The sequence below is a fragment of the Oncorhynchus gorbuscha genome, linkage group LG17 (genome assembly GCF_021184085.1).
Source record: "Oncorhynchus gorbuscha isolate QuinsamMale2020 ecotype Even-year linkage group LG17, OgorEven_v1.0, whole genome shotgun sequence".
NCBI lineage: Eukaryota > Metazoa > Chordata > Actinopteri > Salmoniformes > Salmonidae > Oncorhynchus > Oncorhynchus gorbuscha.
The window spans coordinates 45,965,136-45,991,403 of record NC_060189.1 but is presented as its reverse complement, the minus strand read 5'-3'; the positions used below and the strand labels follow the sequence as shown (position 1 = coordinate 45,991,403).

Below are 26,268 nucleotides of genomic sequence, written 5' to 3'. Positions count from 1 at the left end.
ACATCTGGATTGTGCAACATTTTCCCATTATTCTTACAAATTTTTTTCAAGCTCTGTCAAATTGGTTGTTAAGCATTGCTAGACAACCATTTTGAGGTCTTTGCCATAGATTTTCAAGTAGATTTAAGTCCAAGCGTAACTCGGCCACTCAGGAACATTCACTGTCTTCTTGGTAAGCAACTCCAGTGTAGATATGGCTTTATGTTTTAGGTTATTGTCCTGCTGAAAGGTGAATTCATCTGCCAGTGTCTGGTGGAAAGCAGATCGAACCTCTAGGATTTTGCCTGTGCTTAGCTAAGTTCTGTTTCTTTTTTATCCTAAAAAACTCCCCAGTCCTTAACAATTACAAGCATACCCATAACATGATGCAGCCACCACTATGCTTGCAAATATGGAAAGTGGTACTTAGTAATATGTTGTATTGGATTTGCCCCACACATAGCACTTTGTATTCAGGACAAAAAGGGCATTGCTTTGCCACATTTTTTGCAGTATTACTTTAGTGCCTTGTTGGAAAAGTTGTATTTTGTACTGGCTTTCTTCTTTTCACTCTTGTCAATTAGGTTAGTATTGTGGAGTAACTACAATGTTGTTTATCTGTCCTCAGGTTTCTCCTATCACAGCCATTCAACTCTGTAACTGTTTTAAAGTCACCATTGGCTTCATGGTGAAATCCCTGAGCGGTTTCCTTCCTTAAACGCAACATAGTTACGAAGGAAGGACGCCTGTATCTTTGTAGTGACTTAGTGTATTGATACACCATCCAAAGTGTAATTAATAACTTCACCATGCTCAAAGGGATATTCAATGTCTGCTTTTTTTTACCCATCTACCAATAGGTGCCCTTCTTTGAGAGGCACTGAAAAAACTCCTTGGTCTGTGTTTGAAATTCACTGCTCGACTGAGGGACCTTACAATTATCTGTATGTGTGGGGTACAGAGAGGATGTAGTCATTCAAAAATAATGTTAAACACTATTATTGCACACAGAGTGAGCCATGTAATTGACAATAATAAAATAAAATAAATAACATTACTAAAAACATAATTCCACTTTGACATTATGGGCTATTGTGTGTGACACAAAACCTCAAATGAATCCATTTTAAATGCAGGCTGTAACACAACAAACATTTTGGAAAAGTCCATACTTTCTGAAGACACTGTAAGTAGTGTGAATGTACTGTTCAGTAGAATGTGCTACTTTGTGTCAGGATTCAATTAGACTTCATTCTACTATTCAATAATTCATCAGGATTAATGCGTGACAAATGTCCTTTTGAAGGACAAGAAACATCATCAACCAATCTTCAACTGTTACAGTATGCACTGCTTTTGGTTGGTGAATAAAATCATTTATCTAGCCTGCCAAGTGCACTAATGTGCCCAACAGCAATTACACACCCTTAAGAAGGAAATTCAGTTTACATACCACAGTATATGAACCATTTCATAAAAACCAACAACACAAGAAATGATATGTAAAATAAAAATACAAATAAATTGTCTTCTCTGGTTTGACATTTTGAAAGTTATCATGTTTGACGTTTGAATCCAAATGTTTGCATGATAAAGGTGAAATACCGTTAGTCAATTTAATCCACCCTTTTGTAACAGGTGAACATTTTTTAAATGTTATAGATCCATGGCCCAGTGGGTTGTACTGTGACTATACTTTCTTCCACAGTGGAATCAACACTCAGGGTAATTTTTTTATACAGTACGTTGTCACAGACAGAAAACTCAAATCTATTTTTTCAGGTTCAAAGACTGACCAGCAGCTGAAAATACCTTTAATGCATTTTCGAATGTGTAAAACAAGAAAAACAGCAACCTACAATATGCATATTCAAACATGGAACTTAAAAAATCAAATAAAAACTGAAGAAAGCACCATTGCTCTAAGCGTGAGTGTCTATTGTTGCACTGCAAAATTGTTCAAAAGGAAAGAAAGAGATTAGTATATTTTTTAAATTTGGAGTCAATTTCATGTTAGCTCATTCATCCCTGAGTGTGAGCTGAAATTGTGTTAATAAATGTGAAAGTCCACATACCAATTTGTTTTAATAATGAGCCATTTTCAATGAATTCATTTGATTTCAAATCATAACTTGAAATGACTGAATTCAAATTTGAATTCACCCCAACCCTGGTCCTGATTGAATATGAATATAAGCATTTTTTACAATTGGTATTCAGAATGGGCATGAATTAGCAGTATCCACAATTTTTTTAACAATTGCCATTTAAGTAAAGGATCAAAGGGAAAGACAATTCCTTTCCCGTTCCTGTTCCTGTTCCTGTTTACAAGTAGGTAACCACCCAAAACATTGTGAAATCTTAAATACAAAATGCTTATGTATGAATGAATGATCGACTGATGCATTTCTAATTTATCTGAGTTATTCTGTAACACACTAGCCTGTTGTCTGTGCACATAATGCATAATACCTCACAATTACTAAACACATACAGTACATACACACACTAACCCTAACCCATGTCATTCTCCTTTTAAACGTGAGTGTAAAGTTAGCCAAAACCTATAGAGGAGGTTATCCCATAAAATATCTCAACTTTATCTGTAAGGTCCCACCCTAAAGCTACTTGGGAAACATTTGCCCCAAATATACTATCTAGCCAACCTCTGACTCTAAACAACCACTAAATATGTGGCAGGTCCCAGGGCTCCAGCTTTTCTCAGCAACACACTTAGTGTGTTTCTCTTAAGTCTATCATCATAGTATTTGCATACAAGGAGAGTGCCATACGGATGTCATATAAAAGCACATCAAATCATACAATCCCAATAACTGTGTGGCTATTAGCTGCAAAAGGAGGAAACAAAGGGTGCAGCTAGAAGTGTGATCTTGTTTCTACTTCTCCAGGTCACCAAAGAGCCAAGAAAAAAGGAAACGCCTCAGTTTAAGAGAATTAAAATATCCCTCCTCAAAAATCATTCCTGGATTGGATTTTCAATGTATATGATGCATTGAATTAGAATGAACTCCCCTGCAAGTGCAAATGTTTTCCAATGTATGGTGTAATAGGGTCTATTGTACGTCTACTGATTAAATATTTTTTGTTGGGACAATCACACTCGCGCACGCACACACGCATGCACGTGTGTAACTTTTATAGAATCTTAATTGGAAAACATTCACTCCTGTTGAATCACAAAATTGCAGTGCCTGAATCCGAATGTGTTTGAACACAAGGGATGGTCTGTAATCTAAATACAGACCTGAAAGCAGTTATACAAAGCAATTAGCTACCTTACGAACAAGTATTAGGCATGAAGCATAGCTTTACAGATACAGACGTGCTGCAAAGACCACCGGTTGGATGGGGCGGTGATGGTGGCAGGTGGTTGGGCTTGGAAACATGGTGGGTTCAGGTGGAATTTGGTGGACTGGGTGCGAAGAAGGGTGTGAGAAGATTACCATGAAACATCTACTTATCACAGGACAGGCTCCTCAAGAAGCACTCCTGTATAGAAAAACAACAAAGGACGGTGGTCAGGACACATGCAATAAAACTTCATCATGATCAAGGGTTCATTTGAAAAGGCTTGAATTTGTTTTTATTTTCTTGGCGAACCTCACACCCAATATTTTGACCACATCCACTTTTGCAACAACGGTGCAGTAAATTAAACACTCACATGAACTATTATACCTGTGTGATACTAATTACTCAATAAATTGTGTTCAGAGGCTAATTCAGTGGCCTTGTGTTTAGAGTGTCTTCCCTGACATTGGAAGGTTGGCGGTTCAATCCCGGTGAGTCATAGCAAAGATTCTAAAAATGGGACCCGATGCTTGGCACTAATTATTTCATCACAATCCATCACTATTAAGTAGATGGATTGGTGGTGAGGCCCGGTGATATACTGGCATCCTGTCCAGGTGTACATCAAGCTACCTCATGCTACAGAAACAGGAGATAGGCTCCTGTACTATGGGCTTTTCTGGCTTGGACAAGGTTCATTATTTAGTTGTATTGATAAAGAGACAGGACACCACTATGTTAGCTTTAGGGTGCCCTTTATGAAGATAAAACTGGATATGTAACACAGAGCATTGTGCATGCTGTAGTACAGTGGTTCCCAACCAGGGGTACTAGGACCCCTGGGGGTATTTGACCTAACCACAGGGGGTACGTGAGAAGACTCAGGAGACCATAGGCCTACTGGTAAAATGGACAAGAGGGGGTACTTCTAGGGTACTCCCGACAGAGCAAAATTAAGTTGGTGGTACAGTAACCGAAAAAGATTGGGATCCACTGCTGTAGTACATCATGTTACAGCAATAACACCGTACTAGCATGCTGTTATTTAAGTGATAATGCCCTCGAAGCCAGTGTTTGGAGGATATATTGGCACAGGTGTTGTTAGGCCCGAGACAAAGTCTTTGTGGGAATTATCACTTTTAAACAACAGGTTACCAACATATTCAAAACATTTATTTACATATTTACATTTTAAAAGTTATTTTGATTAATTTAATTCATACTATTTCATCCTTCCACAAGATATTGTGCCGACACATATCTAGGGTTGATTCCCAAGCGGGCTGGTCGTTTTTCTATCAGTTCGGTTGCCGGAGACACGACCCAGTCATTAAGTCTTTTTGTTCTGTAACTATAGACAGGACCCAGTCGTTCGTTCTAAACGTTCCATTGCCATTCTGGCTGGCAACGTTCTTATTCCTTGCTTGCCAGCTAGGCAACTACAGCTGACTTACAGCCATGTCAAACAGTGTGGCCAGAATAACAACAAGGTAGCTGCATGTGCATTTGTTTAAGCTGTTTTCTAGTGACATTTGTTTGGATACATCCATAATGAGGCACGATTTCACCTGACATAAAAGAAATGCTCTCTCGTCAGGACACTGTTCAGAGGAGCTAGCCAACAACACAGCAAGCACAATCACTTCGGTTCGCTGAAAAGACGAAAAGACTGCAAACTAGCTACACTTCATTTCGTTTGACCTGTTTTCTATTGACTGTTCTTTGTATATATCCATAAAAATGATACTGATTCATGATTTCGACTGGCTGAGAAAAGCTGCCTGCCTGTCTGTCTCGTCACGACTCCCGACAAGTTAATTACTATGGGACAGCTGGAGATCGAATTTGAATTTTTATATAATGTTGCAAATGTCAGAGAGACAGACAGCAAGTTTTATTCAAATTTGTTCTTAACTGACTTGCCTAGTTAAATAAAGGTTCAATAAAAAAATAAAAGATGGAAGAGGCATTTTAACGTCATAGATTTAGCTGGTGGTAACTTGTGGAATAGACACTGGCTGGAATGTGGTTTTAACCAATCAGCATTCAGGATTAGACCCACCCACCCATATGAAAGTTATTTAGTAGTTGCCTTCCAATAGCAAGTTCAGCAACTTTTGTCATTCATTATCAATAGCCATTTAACTTCATGACCATGCAATTACAAAGCAACTACTATATTAACTTATAATATAAGATAACACAACGTTATTACTTGAGTAATTACATCGTTATTAAATAGGTCTAACATTTCATATAAAGTGTTAACCTTTCATTCACAGCACCATCATTGCGAAAGTGGACATGGTCAAAATAGAGGTTCAGTGTGGAGTTATTACACAGGAATAAGAGCAACTTAATGTAAAGTGGGACCCTTAAAAGATAGAGTGAAACGTAGTAAAAGTATGTAACCCCTTTACGTAAGAGCTGGAGGTCAGCCTCCACCTCCTCCACTTTTAGGAGAGAGGGGCGACCTATAAAAAGTTGAACCTGCTGCAGCCTCGCTCCCCAATCTACCCCCCCCCGCCCCTCCAGCATCTGATCCCTCCCAGCAGCTGTCCCCTCCTGCATCAGCACAACAAATACTTTACATTGCCTGACCTTTTCTCTCCCGTCGCTATCCCAGCCGTGCCCAATGCTACCACTCAACCCCATCTGACTCCCTAGACATTGACCCAGCTGACATGTATCCCTCATGCAATCGTCCCAGTACACCGACACGTGTGTGTGTGTGTGTGTGTGTGTGTGTGCGTGTGTGCGTGTGTGTGTGTGTGTGTGTGTGTGTGTGTGTGTGTGTGTGTGTGTGTGTGTGTGTGTGTGTGTGTGTGTGTGTGTGTGTGTGTGTGTGTGTGTGTGTGTGTGTGTGTGTGTGTGTGTGTGTGTGTGTGTGTGTGTGTGTGTGTGTGAAAGAGAGGATGAGGACAGAAGGGGTAGGGGAGGGTGCGTAGGGTTGAAGAATTGATTTTGAGTTTCAATATATCCACAAACGTCAATACACAAAGGACAGTGCCAATGGAAATCTCCCTTCACATATATGATACATTTCGTATTGAGGAACCCAAATTTGAGTATATTTCCCCCACGAAAATGTCATTAAGTTAAATGTACATGGAAGTGATAAAATTGTGTGAAATACATTTTCAACATTTAAGCTGTATTTTGTCACAATAACCAGGTTTCCAATCCAACATTTTTATGCACGTAAAGTACATGCCGGATTTAAAAAATGTATGACAGGCCTGATGGAAACAGAAAATTTGTCATAAACTTTCCAAATGTCGACAAAACAAAATACGCTAGATAAGGTGGGATCTTTTTGTGTCTGTAAAATTCATTATGAAAACGCTCTTATGTGCAAATATTGATATAATAACCATCATATCAAAGTAAACTTGGAGTCACACGATGACATGTTGTGTGGTCCTCCGACTATGACTCGGGGAATGTTTATTAGGCTACAGATGAAATAAATGATGATGGACTTCACAGGGTGGTGAAAGTGCAAGGTGATGATCTTGATGCTCCTTTCCAATAAATATCGAGGATCTTATTCGACCAGTTCTCTGCTGCCAATGACTGGAACGAATTGCAAAAATCACTGAAGCTGGAGACTTATATCTCCCTCTCTACATTTAAGCATCTTCTGTCAGAGCAGCTTACCGATCTCTGTACCTGTACACAGCCAATCTGTAAATAGCATACCCAACTACCTCATCCCCATATTGTTATTTATCTTCTTGCTCTTTTGTATCTCTACTTGCACATCATCATCTGCACATCTATCACTCCAGTGTTAATGCTAAATTGTAATTATTTCGCCTCTATGGCCTATTTATTGCCTTACCTCCCTAATCTTCTACATTTGCACACACTGTACATACATTTTTCTATTGTGTTATTGACTGTACGTTTGTTTATGTGTAACTCTGTGTTGTTGTTTTTGTCGCAATGCTTTGCTTTATCTTGGCCAGGTCGGAGTTGTAAATGAGAACTTGTTCTCAACTGGCCTACCTGGTTAAATAATGGTGAAATAAAATTTAAAAAAATAAAAAATCTGGTGACATGATGATTGATGCTTGGCTGCTGTTTGACAAATGAAAATAATCTCACTCTTTTCATTACAGACAGAATCTCAAAACGCTTGTTAAGCAAAATAAACGAGCAATTTAAAAAGAAATATACAACAGTAGCTAGATCAAGTCTGTTTGAGTGCTTCTTGAAGCCTTCAGAAGATGGACAGCCGCAGTCATGAGAGGATCTGATGATCTGATAGTCAGCGGAGGTTGGGCCGGAGATGGTGGCAGGGCGTCTCAGCCTTTTTGCAGCTCTTTACTTTACTGGGACTCTGTGATGAGCTCCTCACAGAGTACAGCCCACTCCTTACTTCAGAAGTACCCCCTAAGCAATGAAAAAGCTGGCCCCCTGTCAACTCTGCATGCATAGCCTCCTCTTGGGTCACCATTGTTGAAAAACAACCCAAAGGTGTTGTAATGGAACATACACCTGCGAGCTAGCATTAGCTAGCTTATTGGCCTTCTGATTTTCATCAAGACAAAGGCAGGATTCCAATTCTTGATATCAAGACTTGATCTGCATGCTTTTAGCTGTTGAAAAATGAAGTTTGTAAAATGTATTTACATAAAAACAATTAAATATGTACAAAATTTACATGAGCTCTTTGCCTAGGCTGCCACTAGGCGCCATGGCATTTATAGAACTCTGATGTTATACAGTTCATTTGGGCAAGGCATGTGGCTGGATTCTGTAAATAACATAAGACCACTTTCGACAAACATTGGAGTGAACTGTGACTTTCATTAATGGATTGTATGTGGACATACAGTGTGTTCCAAAATGATTGACACAATTGATAAAGATGACTTTATAAAATAAATAATTCAAACGAAATGTTATTTGTGCCAAATACAACTGGTGTAGACTTTACAGTTAAATTGCAAGATCGCAATTTCAAGATTTCAATTTCAAGATCGATAGATCGAATCCCCGAGCTGAAAAGGTACAAATCTGTCATTCTTCCCCTGAACAAGGCAGTTAACCCACTGTTCCTAGGTCGTGTATTGAAAATAAGAATTTGTTCTTAACGGACTTGCCTAGTTAAAGGTAAAAAAATAGAAGAAGCTTTCTTACGAGCCCTTCTCAATGATGCACAGTTTAAAAATAGTTATTCAATTAGTATTTTAATTCAAACACGAGGAATAACAGTAAAATACTTAAGAATGGAGCTAAAAACAGGGAGTACCAGTACCAGATCAATGTGCAGAGGTACGAGGTATTTGAGGTAGATACGTACATGAAGGCAGGGTAAAGTGACTCAGGATAGATAATAATAAGAGTAAAATAAAGAACAGAGTAGCGGCAGCAAATGATGACTTTAAAAGTGGGTGTGTGATGTGTATGTATGTGTGTTTGTGTTGTGTTATGTGTGTGTGCGTAGTCTATTTGAATGTGTGTTGGCTTTAAGTGGGAGTGTCAAAATAGTGAGTGTGCGTAGGGTCAGTGGAAGATATTTTATTTTATTTCACCTTTATTTAACCAGGTAGGCTAGTTGAGAACAAGTTCTCATTTGCAACTGCGACCTGGCCAAGATAAAGCGTAGCAATTCGACACATACAACAACACAGAGTTACACATGGAATAAACAAAACATACAGTCAATAATACAGTAGGACAAAATAAAACAAAAGTCTATATACAGTGAGTGCAAATTATGTAAGTTAAGGAAATAAATAGGCCATGGTGGCGAAGTAATTACAATATAACAATTAAACACTGGAATGGTAGATCGGCAGAAGATGAATGTGCAGGTAGAGATACTGGGGTGCAAAGGAGCAAAGTAAATAAATAAATACCAGTATGGGGATGAGGTAGGTAGATAGATGGGCTGTTTACAGATAGGCTAAGTACAGGTGCAGTGATCTGTAAAATGCTCTGACAGCTGGTGCTTAAAGCTAGTGAGGGAGATATGAGTCTCCAGCTTCAGAGATTTCTGCAGTTCGTTCCAGTCATTAACAGCAGAGAACTGGAAGGAAAGACGACCAAAGGAGGAACTGGCTTTGGGGGTGACCAGTGAGATATACCTGCTGGAGCGCGTGCTACAGGTGGGTGCTGCTATGGTGACCAGTGAGCTGAGATAAGGTGGGGCTTTACCTAGCAGAGACTTGTAGATAACCTGTAGCCAGTGGGTTTGGCGACGAGTATGAAGCGAGGGCCAACCAACGAGAGCGTACAGGTCGCAATGGTGGGTAGTGTATGGTGCTTTGGTGACAAAACGGATGGCACTGTGATAGACTGCATCCAGTTTGTTGAGTAGAGTGTTGGAGGCTATTTTATAGATGACATCACCGAAGTTGAGGATCGGTAGGATGGTCAGTTTTACGAGGGTATGTTTGGCAACATGAGTGAAGAATGCTTTGTTGCAATATAGGAAGCCAATTCTAGATTTAATTTTGGATTGGAGATGCTTAATGTGAGTCTGGAAGGAGAGTTTACAGTCTAACCAGACACCCATGTATTTGTAGTTGTCCACGTATTCTAAGCCAGAGCCGTCCAGAGTAGTGATGCTGGACGGGCGAGCAGGTGCGGGCAGCGGTCGATTGAAAAGCATGCATTTAGTTTTACTTGCGTTTAAGAGCAGTTGGAGACCACGGAAGGAGAGTTGTATGGCATTGAAGCTCGTCTGGAGGTTAGTTAACACAGTGTCCAAGGAGGGGCCAGAAGTATACAGAATGGTGTCGTCTGCGTAGAGGTGGATCAGAGAATCACCAGTAGCAAGAGCAACATCATGGATGTATACAGAAAAGAGAGTCGGCCCGAGAATTGAACCCTATGGCACACCCATAGAGACTGTCAGAGGTCCAGACAACAGGCCCTCCGATTTCACACACTGAACTCTATCAGAGAAGTAGTTGGTAAACCAGACGAGGCAATCATTTGAGAAACCAAGCCTGTCGAGTATGCCAATAAGAATGTTGTGATTGACAGAGTCGAAAGCCTTGGCCAGGTCGATGAATACGGCTGCACAGTAATGTCTCTTATCGATGGCGGTTATGATGTCGTTTAGAACCTTGAGCGTGGCTGAGGTGCACCCATGACCAGCTCTGAAACCAGATTGCATAGCGGAGAAGGTATGGTGGGATTTGAAATGGTCAGTAATCTGTTTGTTAACTTGGTTTTCGAAGACCTTAGAAAGACAGGGTAGGATAGATATAGGTCTGTGGCAGTTTGGGTCTAGAGTGTCACCCCCTTTGAAGAGGGGGATGACCGCGGCAGCTTTCCAATCTTTGGGAATCTCAGACGATACGAAAAGAGGTTGAACAGGCTAGTAATAGGGGTTGCAACATTTTCGGCAGATAATTTTGGAAAGAGAGGGTCCAGATTGTCTAGCCCGGCTGATTTGTAGGGGTCCAGATTTGCAGCTCTTTCAGAACATCGGCGATCTGGATTTGGGTAAAGGAGAAATGGTGGAGGCTTTGGCGGGTTGCTGTGGAGGGTGCTGTGCAGTTGACCGGGGTAGGGGTAGCGATGTGGAAAGCGTGGCCAGTCATGGAGAAATGCTTGTTGAAATTCTCAATTATAGCGGATTTATCAGTGGTGACAATGTTTCCTAGCCTCAGAGCAGTGGGCAGCTGGGAGGAGGTGCTCTTATTCTCCATGGACTTTACAGTGTCCCAGAACCTTTTTGAGTTAGTACTATAGGATGCAAATTTCTGTTTTGAAAAAGCTTGCCTTAGCTTTTCTAACTGCCTGTGTATATTTGTTCCCAACTTCCCTGAAAAGTTGCATATCACGGGGGTTATTCGATGCTAATGCAGAACGCCACAGGATGTTTTTGTGCTGGTCAAGGGCAGACAGGTCTGGCGTGAACCAAGGACTATATCTATTCCTAGTTCTAATTTTTTAAGAGGGGCATGCTTATTTAAGATGGTAAGGAAGGCACTTTTAAAGAATAGCCAGGCATCATCTACTGACGGAATGAGGTCAATGCCATTCCAGGATACCCCGGCCAGGTTGATTAGAAAGGCCTGCTCGCAGAAGTGTTTCAGGGAGCGTTTGACAGTGATGAGGGGTGGTCGTTTGGTCGCAGACTCATTACGGATGCAGGCAATGAGGCAGTGATCGCTGAGATCTTGATTGAAAACAGCAGAGGTGTATTTGGAGGGTGAATTAGTTAGGATGACATCTATGAGGGTGCCCGTGTTTACTGATTTGGGGTTGTACCTGGTAGGTTCATTGATCATTTGTGTGAGATTGAGGGCATCAAGCTTAGTTTGTAGGATGGCCGGGGTGTTAAGCATGTCCCAGTTTAGGTCACCTAGTAGCACGAGCTCAGAAGATAGATGGGGGGCAATCAGTTTACATATCGTATCGAGGGCACAGCTGGGGCAGAGGGAGGTCTATAGCAAGCGGCAACAGTGAGAGACTTGTTTCTGGAAAGGTGAATGTTTAGAAGTACAAGCTCAAATGGTTTGGGTACAGACTTAGAAATTAATACAGAACTCTGCAGGCTATCTTTGCAGTAAATTGCAACACCGCCCCCTTTGGCAGTCCTATCTTGGTGGAAAACGTTATAGTTAGCAATGGAGATTTCATTTTTTTTGGTGGTTTTCCTAAGCCAGGATTCAGACACGGCTAAGACATCTGGGTTGGCAGAGTGTGCTAAAGCAGTGAGTAAAACAAACTTGGGGAGTAGGCTTCTAATGTTAACATGCATGAAACCAAGGCTTTTACGTTTACAGAAGTCAACAAATGAGAGCACCTGGGGGGTGGGAGTGGAGCTAGATACTGCAGGACCTGGATTAACCTCCACATCACCAGAGGAACAGAGGAGAAGTAGGATAAGGGTACGGCTAAAGACTATACGAACTGGCCGTCTAGCACGTTCAGAACAGAGAGTAAAAGGAGCAGGTTTCTGGGCACAATAGCATAGATTCAAGGCATAGTGTACAGACAAAGGTAAAGTAGGATGTGAGTACATTGGAGGTAAACCTAGGCATTGAGTAATGAAGAGAGAGACATAGTCTCTAGAGATGTTTAAACCAGGTGATGTCATCGCATATGTAGGAGGTGGAACAACATAGTTGATTAAGGCATATATTGAGCATGGCTAGGGGCTCTACAGTGAAATAAGACAGTAATCACAAACCAGGACAGTAATGGACAAGGCATATTTATATTAGAGAGAGGCATGCATAGCCAAGTGAACATATGGATCCAGTGAGTGGTTGGGCTGGCTGGGGACACGGCGATTCAGACAGTTAGCAGGCTAACAAGCTAACAGTTAGTAGGCCGGAGCTAAACAAGCTAGCAGCTAGTAGACCGGGTTAGCAAGCAAGCAGTTAGCAAGAGTTAGCAGTTAGCAGACCGGGCAGGCAAGCTAGCAGTTAGCAGACCGGGTCAGCAAGCAAGCAGTTGCAAGGACTAGCAGTTAGCTAGTCAGTGGAGATAGAGTCAGTGGAGATAGTTTGGGTACCATTCATTGACTATTCATTGACTATTTAGCAATCTGGCTATTCATATACTTATTATTAAATAAATACTATTCAGATACTGAGCTATAAAGTATGCTTAAAATATTTGGGAAATTATATTATTTTATACGAATACAATTGCTCAGATTAACAAGTACATTTTCTCAAAAAGGTAGGGGTCAAAATGATTGACACCCCTGTTTTCAATACCTTTTCAGGATAACCGCACTGAAAATGTGTTTTAGCCAGAACTACAGACGGCTATATCGGTCCGCTAATACAGGACTAGTGTGAGAAACTGTTTTTTTTTGTATTCAAAAATATATAACATTAAAAAAAAATATTAGGGGGTGCTGCAGTACCCTCAGCACTTGTACTTCCTGTGGCATAGGGTTATTGTATTGCTGGAAGATCCACTTGCGGCCAAGTTTCAGCCTCCTGGCAGAGGCAACAAGGTTTTTGGCTTAAATGTCCTGGTACTGGGTAAAGTGCATGATGCCATTGACCTTAACAAGTGCCCCAGAACTAGTGGAAGCAAAATAGCCCCATAACATCAAAGAACCACCACCATATTTTACAGTAGGAATGGGTTCTTTTCTGCTCATGCATTCTCATTTTGATGCCAAACCCATCACTGGGATGCATGGCCAAAGATATTTATTTCCATTTCATCAAACAAATGTAAACACCTGGGGCCTCATTTATCAAAGGTGTGTGCTTACAAAAAATACTCAAATTCAAATTAAATCAAATCAAATTGTATTAGTCACATGCACTGAATACAACAGACCTTACAGTGAAATTCTTACTTACAAGCCCATAACCAACAATGCAGTTTAAAAAATACGAATAAGAATAAGAAATAAAAGGAACAAGAAATTAAAGAGCAGCAGTAAAATAACAATAGCGAGACTATATACAAGGGGTACCGGTACAGAGTCAATGTGTTGGGGTTTAGTCGAGGTAATTGAGGTAATATGTACATGTAGGTAGAGTTATTAAAGTGACTATGCATAGGTAATAACAGAGAGTAGCAGCGGCGTAAAAGAGGGGGTGGGGCAATGCAAATAGTATGGGTAGCCATTTGATTAGATGTTCAGGAGTCTTGGGGGTAGAAGCTGTTTAGAAGCCTCTTGGACCTAGACTTGGCACTCCGATACCGCTTGCCGTGCGGTAGCAGAGAGAACAGTCTATGACTAGGGTGGCTGGAGTCTGACAATTTTTAGGGCCTTCCTCTGACACCGCCTGGTATAGAAGTCCTGGATGGCAGGAAGCTTGGACCCAGTGATATACTGGGCCGTACGCATGACCCTCTGTAGTGCCTTGCGGTCGGAGGTTGAGCAGTTGCCTTACCAGGCAGAGATGCAACCAGTCAGGATGCTCTCGATGGTGCAGCTGTAGAAACTTTAAGGATCTGAAGACTCATGCCAAATCTTTTCATTCTCCTGAGGGGGAATAGGTTTTGTCGTGCCCTCTTCACGACTGTCTTGGTGTACTTGGACCTTGCGTGCGCCTAGTATTCCCGCAAAATTTAATATGGCTCTGATTTATCAATGAAAACATGGGTATATGTTGCGTGCGACAGTTTGATACATCCCAATAGAAAAAGGCTCAGTGTCATTAACCTCACAAGGTGAGGTATTGAAAGGTATTGAAAACAGGGGTGTCAATCATTTTTACCCCTACCTTTTTGAGATAAAAAGTATTACTTGTTAAACAAAATCAATCTGAGAAATTGTATTAGTGTAAAATAATATAGTTGTAAAAAAAATTGGAGTATACCATAATGTAATTATTTATTTTATATAGTCAATTTTGTTCATATTTATCAAGGGTGTCAATCATTTCGGGCCACCAATGGACATACAATGTGCTATCCTGTATGATTATTTATCAGTTCAGTTTCTGTTGAAACAGTTGAAACTATGTCACTTAATTGAGTTCCACAATACATTTTTTAATACTTGATTGGATATGAAGAGCGAAAATGATAATATGATATTATTGACTTGCATTGGATTTGGGCCACAAATGCAAAAAAGTTAGCATTTGAAACAGTGATCAGGTAAACAAAACCAAAGCATGGTGGTCATACCTTGTCCATAGACTGCGTACATGGTCAAAACAAAACCAAAGCATGGTGGTCATACCTTGTCCATAGACTGCGTACATGGTCAAAACAAAACCAAAGCATGGTGGTCATGCCTTGTCCATAGACTGCGTACATGGTAAAAACAAAACCAAAGCATGGTGGTCATACCTTGTCCATAGACTGCTTACATGGTAAAAACAAAATCAAAGCATGGTGGTCATACCTTGTCCATAGACTGCTTACATGGTAAAAACAAAATCAAAGCATGGTGGTCATGCCTTGTCCATAGACTGCTTACATGGTAAAAACAAAACCAAAGCATGGTGGTCATGCCTTGTCCATAGACTGCTTACATGGTAAAAACAAAACCAAAGCATGGTGGTCATGCCTTGTCCATAGACTGCTTACATGGTAAAAACAAAACCAAAGCATGGTGGTCATACCTTGTCCATAGACTGCTTACATGATAAAAACAAAACCAAAGCATGGTGGTCATGCCTTGTCCATAGACTGCTTACATGTTAAAAACAAAACCAAAAAATTGTGGTCATGCCTTGTCCATAGACTGCTTACATGGTAAAAACAAAACCAAAGCATGGTGGTCATGCCTTGTCCATAGACTGCTTACATGGTAAGGAAACCAATATGTAATTTTGTAATTTGGGTGAACTATCCCTTTAGGAATCTCTGTTATCACTCATTACCTACCATCAACGAGACAGAAGTAAGGCACTGTATCTAACAGTACAAACATTGGCCTTTATTCACAATGTGTCTCAGAGTAGGAGTGCTGATCTAGGATCAGGTCCTCCCAGTCAATATAATTTTTAAACATTTTGATCTAAATTAGAAACTGATTGTATATCAGCACTCCTACTCTGAGATGCTTTCTGAATATGTTACTTCGAAAGTATAGGGCAAACTAAAAACATCACACAGAAATACAATTCATCTTTCTTTAGAATTCACTAAAACAAGCAACATCAAGTAGGCCATAATTATTTAAAGTACCAGAAAGTATTGTTACCACATAATCTTCTAGTATACACTAGGAAACTACTGGAAATACTACCGTAAAGTACAGTCTGTGACTGATTACTTAGAAGCACTGATAAACTATAATACCAGATAACTCATTTGGGGCCCGATTCAGACTTACTGTAGGAAATATACACCTTCCCTACACACACCATTCCTACGTACTTCTTAGTAGGTGGTATTCAGACTTATCCTATGTAGGTGCGTAACAGGCTTTGCATGTGTGGTTCCCCAGCGCTTGCTGAATAAATGTAATTCAACCGCTGAAAACCCTCCCACTTGCTGGCCAGCAGATTTTCTCGTGGAGTATTCATTCAGTATTATTATTATACCTTTATTTCAACAAGGAACACAGACTGAGACCAAGGTCTCTTTTACAGCTGGGCCCTGCGTATACATGTTTACACATACAGTTTAGGTACAACGATTGAGAAACTAAACAAGACAAACAAAACGATCACAGATAACACAAAAACAATACAGCATCAGATTACATTTACACATAAATTATTACCCTAACAGCACAAGAACTTGCTTTACACGAAACAGTTACAAGCAATAACACAATAACAATCCTCCAATAAATATTTAAAATGGGCGACAGGGGGACAAGAGTCTCAAGTTTATGTTTAGTCTGCAAGCTATTCCATAGGCAAGGAGCGTAACAGGAAAAGGCAGCCATACCCAACTCTGTGGAAATCGCATGGGCCTCACCTGGTTTTAGGAATTCTAATTCTAATATTGATGAGTGATGATAAATAAGAAGGTAGTTTATTCAGAAGTGCTTTTTTAAATATTTTTTATTTTACCCCGTTTTCTACCCCAATTTCATGGTATCCAATTGTTGTAGTAGCTACTATCTTGTCTCATCCCTACAACTCCCGTACGGGCTCGGGAGAGACGAAGGTTGAAAGTCATGAGTCCTCCGATACACAACCCAACCAGCCGTACTGCTTCTTAACACAGCGCACATCCAACCCGGAAGCCAGCCGCACCAATGTGTCGGAGCACCTGCACCTGGCAACCTTGGTTAGCGCGCACTGCGCCCGGCCCGCCACAGGAGTCACTGGTGCGTGATGAGACAAGGACATCCCTACCGACCAAGCCCTCCCTAACCCGGACGACGCTAGGCCAATTGTGCGTCGCCCCACAGACCTCCCGGTCGCAGCCGGTTGCGACAGAGCCTGGGCACGAACCCAGGGACTCTGATGGCACAGCTGGCGCTGCAGTACAGCGCCCTTAACCACTGCGCCACCCGGGAGGCCCAGAAGTGCTTTATAGACAAATACGAGGGCATGTTGTTCTCGTCTCATGGACAGCGAAGTCCAACCCACATTTTGATATAAAACACAGTAGTGAGTTCTGTAGCTAACACCCGTAATGAACCTAAGTGCGCAATGATAAGTAGCATCCAGCGATTTAAGTGTTGATGCCGTACCATGCATGTAAATAATATCCCCATAATCTATAACAGACATAAAAGTAGCTTGCACAACTTGTCTTCTATTTGTAGAGGACAAGCATGTCCTGTTTCTATAGAGGGAAGCCTAGCTTGATTTTTAGCCGTTTACAAAGTTCATTAATATGCATTTTAAAAGACAGTTTATCATCCAACCATATCCCTAAGTATTTATATGCAGAGACCTGATTAATTTGAGAACCATCTAAGCTCGTAAGTGCAAGTGTATTTTCAACCAACGTTTTGAACCTATAGGGTTTTCAGTACATTTATCTAAAGCCATCCCTTTAAATTTGGTGTGCCTTTAATTAGAATTTTCTCCGTGGATGATACTACAATATATGGAGAAAACGGTTCAGAATATTAGGGATCCCAAGTGGAGCAGCAGTCTAAGGCACTCGGCAAGGATCATATCACCGCCACCCTAGACCCACTTCAGTTTGCATACCGCCCCAACAGGTCCACAGATGACGCAATCACCATCACACTGCACACTGCCCTATCCCATCTGGACAAAAACTAATACCGATGTAATGCTGTTCATTGAATACAGCTCAACATTCAACATCATAGTACCATCCAAGCTCATCATCAAGCTGGAGGCCCTGGGTCTCAACCCCGCCCTGTGCAACTGGGTCCTGGACTTTCTGACGGGCCGCCCCCAGGTGATGAAGGTAGAAAATAACATTTCCACTTCGCTGACCCTCAACATTGGTTCCCCACAAGAGTGTGTGCTCAGACCTCTCCTGTACTCCCTGTTCACCCACGACTGCGTGGCCATGCACACCTCCAACTCAATCATCAAGTTTGCAGATGACACAACAGTAGTGGGCCTGATCACCAACAACAACGAGACAGCCTACAGGGAGGAGGTGAGGGCATTCTGAGTGGGGTGTCAGGAAAACAACTTCTCACTCAACGTCAACAAAACAAAGGAGATGATCGTGGATTTCAGGAAACAGCAGAGGGAGCACTCCCCTATTCAAATTGAAGGGACAGCAGTGGAGAAGGTGTAAAGTTTTAAGTTCCTGGACATACACATGACAGATGTACTGAAATGGTCCACCCACACAGACAGTGTGGTGAAGAAGGCGCAACAGCGCCTCTTCAACCTCAGGAGCCTGAAGAAATTTGGCTTGTCACCCAAAACCCTGACAAACTTTTACAGATGCACAATCGAGAGCATCCTGTCAGGCTGTATCACAGCCTGGTACGGCAACTGCTCCGCCCACAACCGTAAGGCTCTCCAGAGGGTAGTGAAGTCTGCAAAACGCATCACCAGGGGCAAACTACCTGCCCTCCAGGACACATATACAGCATCCGATGTCACAGGAAGGCCAAAAAGATCATAAAAGACAACAACCACCTGAGCCACTGCCTGTTCACACCGCTATCACCCAGAAGGCGAGGTCAGTACATGTCCATCAAAGCTGGGACAGAGAGACTGAAAAACAGCTTCTATTTCAAGGCCATCAGACTGCTAAACAGCAATCACTACGTGAGCGAGGCTGCTGCCTACATTGAGACCCAATCACTGGACACTTTAAATAATGTCACTTTTAAACGTTTTACATATCTTGCATTACTCATATCAAATGTATATACTGTATTTTATACCATCTACTGCACCGTGCCTATGCCGCTCGGCCATCTCGCTCATCCATATATTTATATGTACATATTCTCATTCACCTCTTTAGATATGTGTGTATTAGGTAGGTCTTGGGGAATTGTTAGATTACTTGTATATTATTATATTACTGCACAGTAGGAACTAGAAGCACAAGCATTTCGCTACACTCGCATTAATAACATCTGCTAACCATGTGTATGTGACCAATCAAATTTGATTTGTATCACAACTGGCCGTGAAAAGGAGTCCCATAGGGTGACGCAGCGTCGTCCGGGTTTGGCCGGGGTAGGCCGTCATTGTAAATAAGATTTTTTTCTTAACTGACTTGCCTAGTTCAATAAAGGTTAAATAAATAATAAATAAAATCAATGAAAGAAAGCCATGTAGGCCTAAATACATGCATATTCGTCTATTTTTCTGCACCAATTGGTAGATTTTAAAATACTCTGATATTGTATATTATATATTTAGCGTTCTGAAAATATTCATGAATAATAATAAAAAAACAGGTTTGGAAAGCCTTTATGCACTAATAATACCCTAATAATACCCTAATAATACCCACTAATCATGGAACTGTGATGACAACGGTCCAGTCGTCATGAACTGTGCCCAGGCTGGCTACAAGTTTAAACTGCTTCATATGTGAGCTACAAGTCCTAAATGACTGCACAACTTGTAATACATTAGACTAACATGAGCCACTATTGCTGGTGATCCTCAGGAACAACCACACAAATGTGACAGAGGAAAGAAAAGTAAACTAAGTATGTCATGGAATGATGCAAAATGTAAGGAAATGAGTTATAAATATACAGTATGTGGGTATAACTGATGGTGGCTACCGAAAATGGCTAATTGTTTAGCCTGGTACAGTTTTTAAAAAATACAGTAAAAAGCCCAGGGATATAATTAAAACATACTAGAAATCATAAATCAACTCGGTAGGTTTGCCCCTTTAATATAATTTGCGCGTGGCTACAGAAGCGTATAGTTTAGGTCTCCAAATGTCATCCTTGCCAGTAATAAGCCCAGCATTTCATAAACTTGACTGTGGAAAAGTTTAAATGTTGATATGCTTCAGTTAGCTACCATATGGCTGGTTACACATTTGTCTCCAGCGATCCTAAGGTCAAATATATCCAAAACAATTGACATTTCCTCACCTGTCTGTGTCTTATTTCAATAAACAAACTCGATAACTTGAAACGTAAAATAAAAACACAATTCATGGGACTTAAATCATAAGAAAAGTGTAAAAAAAGGTTAATAAGATCGTCATTCATCACAAGGGAACAGGATGCTCCTTGTGCCAAGTCAATCTGGTCTCATTATACTCATTCATAATCTAACATTCCTCATTCATCTTACATTTCCAAGTAGATGGGAGGGGGCGAGGGGGGACATGGCACTTTTAATACTAATGCAATAATGGAGCATTAATTCAATTCTTTATGAAAAGCTTCATGAAAATTGTCGCAAACCCACTTACCAAAATTACAATTTAAATGTTTTTTTATTTTACCTTTATTTAACCAGGCAAGTCAGTTAAGAACATATTCTTATTTTCAATGACGGCCTGGGAACAGTGGGTTAACTGCCTGTTCAGGGGCAGAACGACAGATTTGTACCTTGTCAGCTCGGGGGTTTGAACTCGCAACCTTCCGGTTACTAGTCCAACGCTCTAACCACTAGGCTACGCTGCCGCCCCATGTAAAAAATAAACCCCCCCTGCAATTTTTATATGTTACGAATTCCAATTCGTACAATATGTTACAAATGTGTAAGTGCTTAATATTCCGTTCAATCTCTTTAATCCACTTGGTGGTAATTGTAAATTGGCTCATATTAAATGCTTATGAATTTTCTTCATTTCACAACACAAATCTCAAACCAAATCTTAACCATTATTTCTCAGGTGGTGGATAAAAAAAAAGACAAATCTCATAGGGCCTGATTCCGACCCGAGTTAAGTGCATAAATGTACCGTAATTCCGTTTTTATGCACTTTTCTCTCTATGCATATTCTGAACTTGAATTTAAGCATGAGTATAGAATGCTATTCCCCTGATATTCGTTCAGGGTGAAGATCTAAGAAATGGAGGTGTGGCAGAGCTGTGTCTACAGATACATCGTATTTTGACCTTAACTTAATTCTCTTATAATTACACCACCTTTACGCACACGGAAATCATGAATAAGGTCGAGCGAATCTGATGGTTCCAAGTGTAAATAGCATCTGCTAGATTTTTTTTCCAGTAGAAATAACAGCATTCTCCATGCATTGTAATTTACAACTTGATATAGCTTGGTAAATAAGTAATCCGTTTGAATAAGGGAATTGTAAATATAAATGACACTTGTTTTAGATCTATTTGAACTTATAATCGCAAATGGAGACAACTGTGACACCAGTCATATGGCAGCAAACTGAATCATATAAACATATCAACTTTCTCACAGAAAGGTTTATGAACTGCTGGGCCATTATGCAGAATTGAAATTTTACAGCATTTTAACTTTCAGGGATGGGCACTCTTGAATGTCTAAATTATAGGCTAACTTGACTGTCTCTGTTTCCTATTTCTATCATGTTAAATATTTCGCCACTGTCAGTATCAACCATCAGTAGACCTAATAACCACATATATTCAACTGACAATTTACTGTTAGTTCCCTTCAGTTGGTAAAGCCTACGTTATCATTCCATTTAATTACATTGTTTCGTTTATCTTCATTCGCCATGGCGGGGTGGTTGTTGCTGAGGATCATTAGTCACAATTCATAATGTAAAAAAAGACATGTAGGCTAATTAAAATACTATGGTATGGAGCACAGACCAAGCCGTAACAGTTTGAACTCGACGCATTGCGCAATACTTGTGTCACGTGTGCTCCCTCTCCCGCCTCTAGGTCACCAGGCTGCTAGTTATGGCGCACACCTGTCACCATCGTTACGCGCACCTCCGCATCATCAGACTCACCTGGACTCCATCACTTCCCTGATTACATTCCCTATATATGTCACTCCCTTTGGTTCCTTCCCCAGGCGTTATTGTTCTGTTTCATCTCTGTGTGCTATGTGTTTCTTGTGTTGTATTATTTTCCATTTATTTTATTAAAACACTCACTGAACTTGCTTCCTGACTCTTAGCGCACTCGTTACAACTAGGCCGTGTCATTGCACAGTTCCATGGTTAGTGCAGGCAATAGCCTACTATTGTACACTATTATCTCTATTATAATTCCATGTACACTAATATTTCAACATTATCATGGGTTGAAAAACTGAATGTGGCAATTTTTTAGAATTAAAGCTGCAATATGTAACTTTTTGGGCAACCTGACCAAATTCACATAAACAGGTCTGCCATTCTCATTGAAAGCAAGTCTAAGAAGTGGTACATATGTTCTATGTGTGCTATTTCTTATGCTTACAGTTCATACATTTTGTTTTTGTGTCTTTTTCTTTTGGTTTTGTACACCCGTTTCAAAGAGCTGAAAATATAATATTTTTGGTTATGGAAAATATATTTTAAAGTGGTTTAAATGGTACAATGATTCTCTACACTATGTCACATAAACTTAAATTAGCCGAAGTATTAGAATTTTAACAACCAGGTAACTTGGTCTCAGAGCATTTCATATGATATGTATGATATATAATGTTTCATATGGTATGTATTAATTTGTGGATGTCCATCACCCACTCCATATGATATGTTGCAAATTACAATTTGTATTATATGTTATGAATTGCAAAACGTACAATATGTTACGACTTTGCACAACGAATGATAGGGTTAGCTAAAAATGTTAGGGGTTAGGTGAAGGGGTAGATAAAATGGTTAAGAATAGGGTTAGGGGAAGTGTTAGCTAACATGCTAAGTAGTTGCAAAGTAGCTAAAAAGTACTAAGTAGTTTAAAATTCTAAAGTTGTGCTTTGGGTTGCTAAACATTCGAGTTATACACCCACCCATCCACCCCGACCAACAACCCTACTTTAGTTTTTGCCTAAACTAACCATCTATCTTACGCAATCATACCAAACTTAACATATCATACTGAATGGAGTGTCTCGGATTTACATACAGAATAATATGCAATGCTCTGAGAAGTTGGGAAATGGCAGAGCATCTTTAATCAAACCATTGTTTTCTTTATTTCGTGAGTAAAGAATCTCCAAGCCTGTTTTTTATGATTCATAAATACTTTCCTAAATCTAAATAATCTAAAGATCAGAGTATTTTTTTAGTCTACCAATTGGTGCTGAAACGGATATTAAATACACATAGCCTATATAGATGGTGTTCTTTCATTGATCCCTAATATTCTGAACCCGTAATCTCTAGATATTCTATTGAGTGTCGACAAAATTCTAACTACAAGGAACACCGTATTTAAAGGGACGTTTAAGATAAATTACCTGAAAGCCCTACTGAATGAAAACTCCAAGAGAAAATCTGTTGGCCAGCAAGTCGGAGGGTTTTCAGTGGTTGAATTACATTTATTCAGCATGCGCAAGGGAACCACACCTGCAAAGCACATTACGATAAAGTAAATCTGAATACCGACTACTTGAGAAGTACGTAGGAAAGTCATGCGTAAGAAAGGCTTAATTTCCTAAGTCGGAATCAGGGCCATACAGAGAGAATACTCACCTGCTGTATATGCTGTCAAAAAGTGGATTTTAAAGGGGCTGTAGATTGTAAACAAAGACACTATGTAAACATGTTAATGGCATGCTTGGTGGTATTCCAATACAGATTGGGGTCTTTGCATGTTGTCAATATTTATACAAGTAATTTAAGGTTGTATTCCAGCCACAGACTGTACAGTTTAGATATGGTACAAGCATGAGTGAGAAGGAAACACTCAAGGTGACTCACTGTGTATATTCCCTTGGTGGTTACCGATGCTCCACCACAAAGCTCATGGTCGTACCATCGAAGGAGGGTGGTGCAATGATTCTCGGGCGTTGCTGGGACGTGATGCTGATGACCGGTGGTTTCCCTTCTGACAAGGCCGCACTCCCCCGGGTGGTGACGTGGTGGCCCAAGGTGACGGGCACTGATGCTGGCACTGACCCTCCAGTAGCACTGTAGTAGGGGCTCTCTGCCCCCATCATGTTACCCTCCTGTCCTCCCCCACGCACCAGGGTGTATTTCCTGTGAGCGGTATTCCCGCTCTCGTCCTCCAATTGGGATGCCACGTCGGATGCGACCTGGGGTGTCATCACCGTCTGTGCAGGAAGCATGGGTGAGAGGAACCCCGGGTAGATCATGTAGTTGGGTGAGTACACCCCTCCCGTGTTCAGCGCCAGGGGGGGACACGGACATGGGGGTCACTGGCTGCAGCTGTGGCATAGGCATGGGCACGTCCACATACTGGCGCGTCTCAGGGTCGAAGAGACGCCGGGTGACTGGCTCACTCGGAGTGTCCACCAGGTAGTATTGTCCGGTGGTGGGATCAAAGAGCATCTTCCTCTGGGTAGGCTGGAAGGGGTCTCCCCCCGAAGGGGTTGTGGGCAAGGGGGCAATGGATGGGGAGAAGCAGAACACCTGCGGCTGGGGGGCTCCTTGCTTGACCACTGGTAGAGAGTGGTGGTAGATGGTGGCGGTAGTGGGGATGGTGGGGGTATCTGGGGGCCGCGTCTCCATGACAACAGGGGACCGTTTGAGAGACTGGATAGAATTATGCTCGGATCTCTTGGTGTCGGTGATGTCAGGTTGACTGGCAGCAGGGCTGCTTGGGAATACCTGCTCCTGAATGGGCAGTTTCACTTGACCGACACACCGGCCTTCTACAGGTATTGTTAAGTAGTTTTCAGAGTCTGGGTTGCCAGCTTTGATGGGCTGTGGTGTTGTCTCTGTGGTGGGGCTGCTTTTGAACCTTCCCCTGTCCATCAGCGCTCGTTTTGGGGGGGCATATTTTCAATGAGAGAGGAGCTTTCGGGGTCTTAGTGCTAATGCTTTTCACCATAGAGGTTGCATGTGATGGAGAACAGGGTTGTGGCCCATTCCTACTAGCAAAGCTGCTGCTACTGACAGCTGTCTTAATGCTGTTCCCCAAATGAAACACACTTTTGTTACAGAACATTTTACTTTGTTGTGACTGGGTTTTAAATGTGTTCTTTGTGAATGGGACATGGATTATTCTTAGACAACCTTTCTCTTCTTGAATGTTGCATGTTTCTGGCAGCCTGTCTGTGTTTGTCTCTGTAATAAGCTTCTCTCTGTCACCTGCTGAACCTAGCTCCTCTGGGCCACCATGCTCCTCTTTAGCAATGAGTGACAGAACATGACTGTCTGTAATAGGCCAGGGAGCCTGGCTCTTGCGCTTCCATTCATTTCTGTCAAAAACATAAAGCTGTTCCATTGTTTTAACGGCCGCCTTTAGTTTCTCTAACGCCACCTGTTTTGGTATTTTCGACTCCGGTTTGCGTTCACCTGCCTCAACCATTTTTTCCTGCTTCTGTTTAGCCTCGGACTGATCTGTGTTGGGGTGTTTAGCGAAGCCAATTGGAGGTCTGCCCGTCGCCCTGTGCAGCGACGTGGGTTCATTTTTGGCACAGTCTGGAGATGGTTTGGGGGATGACCTATCGTTCTCAATTTGTCTCTGCTTTGGAGCCTCGGTTACAAGCACACCTTGTTTAGTACTGCTATTTGTATTTACAGACTGACATTTTATTACAATTGAAGAGGGAGGCGATTTTTTACCGGGTAGTTTCTTAGAAGCTTTATTATCTTCGCGTAATGAGGCAGTTACAGGGGCGACTGCGCCTTTACTCTCGCTGTTATCCACTGAGACTAAACGATATGAACTCTTGACCAATTTACGTACGTCTCTTACCTGATGAATTGGCGTCTGAAACTTGCACTTATTGTCTCTTATATCCCTAACCGTAAAGTGTGGCACTCTGTCTGACGCTGGCAGCACCTGACTTTTGGAGTCACCTGCTGACTTTATTGGATAACTTATATTAGGGGTTAACAAGTTGTCAATATTTAGCGGATTGCATTTGTTTTCTTTCACGCTCCTCAGGCGTATTTTTATCTCGGGTGCCTTTGACCCTTTCACGATTCCTGCATTGTTGTCAGGTCTAAACTTTCTCTCTCGGTCCCCCTGTTGCTCTTTTTGCGCACCGAGGAAAGTACTGTCTGACACCTGTTCTTTCAATTCCGTATCTTTAGGAAGACGCTGGGAACTTGGAACAAACAAGTGTGACAATTTAGTTAGCTTGTTATCTGTTGTGGAGTGTGTCCCAT

At 41.3% G+C, this 26,268-nt stretch overlaps 1 pseudogene; it reads right to left on the bottom strand.

Moving 5' to 3' along the window:
• Positions 1-1,056: 1,056 nt before the first annotated feature.
• On the bottom strand, positions 1,057-25,047 carry LOC124001286 (annotated as a pseudogene).
• Positions 25,048-26,268: the final 1,221 nt, after the last annotated feature.